We start from the raw sequence: 6,462 nt of genomic DNA on the forward strand, positions 1-6,462 counted from the left end.
GATAGGACAGGGAACATGAGGAGTCAAGTTAGCATATTTTCATGTGCAAGACAGTCATCCAGCCCTTCACAAAGCCATCAGATGCCATAATCAATAGCTCAATGTCAAAAGAAAATTCAAGATTCTGATCTTTCTATTTATCCATCTCTATAATAATGACTCAATTTGTTAAGAGTTTAAAAATTACACCTACAAATTAAAGTACTGTATAAGACCCAAGGTCAGCTTTTTAAATCAACATTTCTTGCCATTTAAATTATACAATTAGGATGACATGTTCTACAGTAGTGTTTGAAAATAGCCAAAAATTGGATTCCTTAATTTAAACTTAATACAAAGATTAGGGAACATATACTAAAAGAAAAAAAAAAAAAACACTTATTAGCAGTGAAGACACCCTGAATAATGTTACAGAAACTAAGTCATACACACATTTGTCTTCACCACTGCCACATATCTGTTCATAACAATGTCATTACTGCACTTGAGGACAAAAATGTATGGGTCTCTAAGGAGACAAAAGTGATATATAAATATATATATTCAGATACATGTTCCTTTGTGAAAGCAATACTGTACAGTTGGATAAATCCTATCAATAAAACTGATAGATTGCAAGATATAGCAATCTTTGTTTTCTAGAATATGATATAAATAATACACAAATGTTTAATGACGTGATGTCAAAATTGAGTCATGAGAAGTCTCAAGGATGCAGATTAAATTGACCATCTGTACAGCTTGCCATGAATTAAGTCATTCATCGTTTTTCATGAAGAACTGTTCAAGTATTAATGAGCCAGGGCTATAAAAGTTTTCCAAACCAATGGATGACAAATGCAAAGCATATTTTTTTAATATTTAGAAATAAGACAATTTTGAACCTATCTCCACTTCTGTGATGTCCTTAATTAGCCTTTGTTATTTTTGTTATTATTTTTAAATTCCAGAGAATGAGGGCATATACATACCTACACATGCTTTCTCTTTTATTAGAACATAAGCATATAATACACCTCATGACCCATAAGACATATGGAAAATGACTTCCTGTGATTAGTATCAGTATTTGAAATCAATTATAAAAAATTCAGCTACTTGATCGAAAGGGAAGCAATTATTAATGTCATTTATTTTTATAAATAAAATAAATGATGCAATGTAAATAAAAGTACTTCATTGATAGAATATTGCATAGGGAAATACATAAGGATGTGTATTTTGAAATAAAATTTTAAAATAAATTTCTCCAAATAAATGTATCTTGCATTCAGAAGAAAACAAAAACAAACAAAAAAACACCCAAAGGAATTCAATTTGTACATCCTCTAGGTGTCATACTTGACTAAGATTTAAGTTTGACAAAATTTATTTTAGGCTTCTTTCTATGCCCCCTTCCCTGCCACACCCATCAAATTATCAAAAGATAAAACATTTTATTTTTGATCTTTGTAGTAAGTAGACATAGATTTTACTTTTTTTTTCAACTCTGACTCTTCATCCTCTCTCTTCCTTCTAGTACCATTTTATTTATAAACACTTTACCATATCTGTTGGTTGGGCTGACTGGTTCGCAGATTTGTAACTTTGCATGGTGAGAGGAAGACAGATTCTAAATTTCATATCGATTTATAGAAAATTTATCTTGTGATTTCTCCATTTTATTAATAAGTAACCTATTAAACAATATCTACTGAGAGCAGTTGGACCCTTGTTTTGTCTATCAGGTAAAAACTGACAATATTTTGGTTCAGATCCAATAGAGCCTTTGGGTGGATCATACACTGTAGGCCTCACAGCAGCAAAACTGCTTATGGAATTCACCAGTGGTGACATGGGGAAATGTTTCCAGAGAGAACACTGTGGCCAAAGGCAATGATTCCGGCATTTGAGAAGTATAGAACATGTACAAGGACAATAAAACTGGCAAGTTATCATTAGTTGTGTTGATGTCTATAGAGTGATAATGTAAAAAGTCTTGGCCATTTGCAAATAATGAAAATGAAATATGAAGAGTGGAAGTTCTCTTTGGTATCTGAGAAAGAGACTCCTGTCTCCTGCAGTGATGGAGCAGAAAAACCTGAGGACCAAACTAAAAACTTAATATTAGATAACTTCAAAGATAACTGAATGATCAACCAAGGCAAGAGTATTAAGCTAAGATCAGAATCCCACTGGGAAAAACCAGGGACCTAATACATGGGACAAGTTCATTTGGGTTGATGTCCCAAAGGTTTGGCTCCCAGGATCCTCTAACTCTCAAAGCCTGCAGCAGTGGCTCATTCATCTCTATTAAAAGCTGGCACATTCCTGCCAGGCCAACCTCACAACCAATCCTGGTCTCCTCTTGTGGATTACAAATTGATGGTTAAGTTGCAGTATGAAGCTGCTTAGGACTTGCTGAGCCTGATAGGAGGGCAAAAAGACCAGATAGCAAAGGATCCCCAAGAATTGGCCAGGCCATATTGGTGAAGGCCAGAAGAGAATTCAGAGGGGCTAGGTTTTGCAATTATTTGATCAAAGAGACCAGAACATAAAACAAGATTATACATATGAAGTAATACCTCAGTGTGTGTGTGTGTGTGTGTGTGTGTGTGTGTGTGTGTGTGTGTGTTTCTTTTTCTGATGCTGTGGCTCACACCTAGAGCCACATACATGCTAGGCAAGCATTCTTCCACTGAGTTATCCCCCAAGTCCCTCATTGTGGCTTTCATGTGCATCTCCATCAACATGGTGAGGTCCAAGTACCTTTTCAAAGTCTGTTGACTATTTTATGTTGTATGTCCTTTTGAGAACAATTTCTATTCTATTCCTTTGTCTTTAACTGAGTTACTTGCTTTTATTTTTGCTATTATGTTTCTTATATATATAGTTGGATATTAATCCCTTATCAGATTTATAGAATTTCTTACCAAAAAATGTTGACTTTATAAGGTAAAGCCTATACCTATCTAAATTTAGTCATTCCACAAGACATATTTCTAAATGTGGTGTACACAATAAATACACAAAATTTTATCTGTCAGTTTACAAAAAAGTAAATAAAAAGCATTGGGTTCTATAAGCTTTAACAGAAAATATTTTCCCATCTGTAGGTTGAAATTTTATTTTGGTGATTATTTTCTTTAATGTGTGGAAGCTTTATAATTTTCTGTAATCCTACTTTTGAATTTTTCTATTTGCTTCCTATCCTTTTGAGATTTACATCAAGGGATTTACATCCTTTTTTTTTTAGGAGTTTTATGGTTTCAAGTCTTACATTTCAGCCTTGTATCCATTTGTGTTATTATAAGTCATATAAGGACTCATATTACTCTTTTGCATGAGGATATTCAGTTTTTCCAATTCTATTTATTTTTATAAACCCTATTTTATATTTAATTTTGTTAATGTACTATATCACATTAAATGATTTGCATATGTTGAATAAACCTTGCCTCCTTTCTTTATTGTGTAATCTTGGCACCTTGTTGAAAGTTAGTTGCCTGTATATTCATAGGTTTATTTCTGGGCTCTCTGTTGTATTTCATGTATCTATTGTTTTTTCTTTTTGGTTTTGGAGCTGGGATCAAACTCAGAATCTCCCACATGCGAGGCAAGTGCTTTACCACTGAGATACCCACATCCTGAGCCCCTTATACCTGCTTTTTTTGCAAGTATCATCGATATTTCCTTGAAGATTATAGCTTTGTAATATCATTTGAATTCAAAAGGTGATGTTCCCATTTCATTCTTCTTTCTCCAGATTGTTTCAGCTACACTGGGTCTTTTGTGATTGCATATAAATTTTAAGAGAGAGATTGTGTTCAGTCTGTAACTTTGTGTAGTATGGACATTTAAATAATATTAATCCTTGCAATTCATGAACATGAGGTATCTTTCCACTTATTTATGTGTTCAATTTGTTTTATCAATGTCTTATAGTATTTAGTATGTAGATATTTTCCCTTCTGAATTAAATTTATTCCTAAGTACTCTATACTTTTCGAAAAATTTTTAAAAAATTATTATAGTTGTTGATTGACCTTTATTTATTTATATGTGGTACTGAGAATCGAATCCAGTGCTTCACACATGCTAGGCAAGTGCTCTGTCACTGAGCCACAACCCCAGCCCAAGATTGCTCTCTTGATTTCATTTTTGGATTCTTTGTTGTTGACATATAGAAACATTCCTGACTTTTGTAAGATGATTTTTTATCCTGATAATTTACTATATTAGTTTTAACATATCTTTAATGGGATCTTTAGGATTTTCTAAATATAGGATATATTATCTGACCACAGAGATAATTTTACTTCTTCCTTTCCAATTTGGATTCCTTTGATTTCTTTTTTCATACCTAATTGCCCTGGTTAGGACTTATTGTACAATATTGAATAGAAGTGAAGAAAATAAGTATCCATTCCTCATACTGGACCTTAGAGGAATAGCTTTCACTTGTTCCCAATTGATTACAATGTTAATTGGGTGCTTTTCATAAATGGGTTATATTTTGTTCAGGTAAGTTGCTTCTATGTCTATTTCAATGACAGTTTTAACCATGAGTGAGTGTTGCACTTTATCAAATATTTTTATATATTTATTGAGATGATCATTTGTTTTATATTTCATTTGGGTAATGTGCTTTATCACATTGAATTATTTAATATGTTGAACAAACCTTGCCTCCATTGTGGTCATGGTGTATAATCTTTGTTGATGTGTTGAATTTGGTTTGCTAGTATTTTATTGAGGATATTGCATCTATGTTCATCAGAGGTATTGACCCACAATTTTCTTTTCTTATAATATCTTTATCTCAGAGTGTCTGGTCTCTCTCATAAAGTGAGGTTGAAAGTGTTCTATTTTCCAGAAGAGTTTAAGAATTGGTATTATCATTTTAATTTGTTATTGGTTGGCTCAGGCTTTCTAAGTTTTTTTGAGTCAGTCTTGGAATGCATATTTCTAGGAAATTAATCACTTTTTTCTATCTATCCTATTTGCCATATAATTATTAATAATAGTCCCTGGACTTATAGAGCCTGGCACCCAGCAACTCAGGAAGCTGAGGCAGGAGGATCACAAGCTCAAAGTGAGCCTCAACGATTTAGGGATGTGCTAATCTACTTAGTGCGAACTTGATTCAAAATAAAAAATAAAAAGTTCTGGGGATTAAGTACCCCTGGGTTCAATCCCCAGCACAATAAATAAATAAATAAATAAATAAATATTCCCTGATAATATCTTTGAGGTATTCATTATAACATCTCCTTGTTCATTTCTGATTTTATTTAAACTATCTTTTCCCCCCCTTAATCTAGCCACAGTTTCTTAATTTTATTTATTTTTTTCAAAAAACCAACTCAGTTTTGGTGGTTTAATTTTTCTATTGTTTTTCTACTCTCTACTTGATTTATTTCTGATATGATTTTTATTACTTCCTTTTCCTTGTATCCTTGGGCTCTTCATCTTTCTCTTTTCCTCCTCCTCTTAATTTCCCTTGAAATATAAAGATGGCTGTTTATTTCCTCTTCTTTCATTCCTGATATTGAAGATTCATTTTTATTCCCATTGTTCGTGATCAGTCTAACTAAGGGTTTGTTTCTTTTAAAGTCTTTTCACAGAAAAAATTTTTGGTTTGATTTTATTCTATTTTTAAAAATTCTTTTATTTCATTGATTTACATACAATTTTATTGTTTCTTTTCCTCTCCTTTTTTTTAATGCTTTTCAGGGAATGGTTAGTTTGCTCTCCTTAGTTTCTTGAGGTAGAATCTTATGTTACTGATTTAACACTTTTGTTTTTCATATAAGTTTTAAAATTTTAAAGTTAGTTCTGGGTCCTTGATCACACTTAGTTCTGTTCATTTTTGTGTCATGTATTTGGAAGTCTGCTGCTGCTGTGTGTACACATGCATTGTTATAGATTCCTAACATATTGCTCTTTTTAACATTAGCAAAGACTCTTTGTCTCTATTGTTTCTTGTCATGAAGCTTACTTTTTCTGATAACATAGCTTCTCCCATTCTCTTTTGGTTGCTCTTTGCTTGGATATTGTTTTTATATCCTTTAATTTCAAGTTACGTGTATATTTGAACCTCAGTTATGTCTGTTAAAGACAGCATATAGTTGAGTTTGTTTTTTATCAAATTCAACAATCTATGCCTTTGGATTTACAATTTTTTGTTCATTCACATTTAATGCAATTATTATTGGTTAGATTTATATCTGTTATTTTGTTGTTTTATAGGCCTTATGTCCATTTAAATTATAATTTTATTAAGATATGATTTATATATGATAAGAGGAACTCATTAGGGCTGACAATGTAGCTCAGTGGCACTGTGCTTTCCTAGTAGCATGCATGACACATTTTAGATCATTCAATTCCCAGCACTGCAAAAAGAAAAAAAGAAAAAGAAACAACAAAAAATAGACCTCATGAATATGGTGATACATGACTCAGGAGGCTGAGGCAGGA

The sequence above is a fragment of the Marmota monax genome, unplaced genomic scaffold (assembly GCF_021218885.2).
Source record: "Marmota monax isolate L192 unplaced genomic scaffold, Marmota_monax_Labrador192_F-V1.1 WCK01_AAM20220418_F8-fsc00027, whole genome shotgun sequence".
Lineage (NCBI taxonomy): Eukaryota > Metazoa > Chordata > Mammalia > Rodentia > Sciuridae > Marmota > Marmota monax.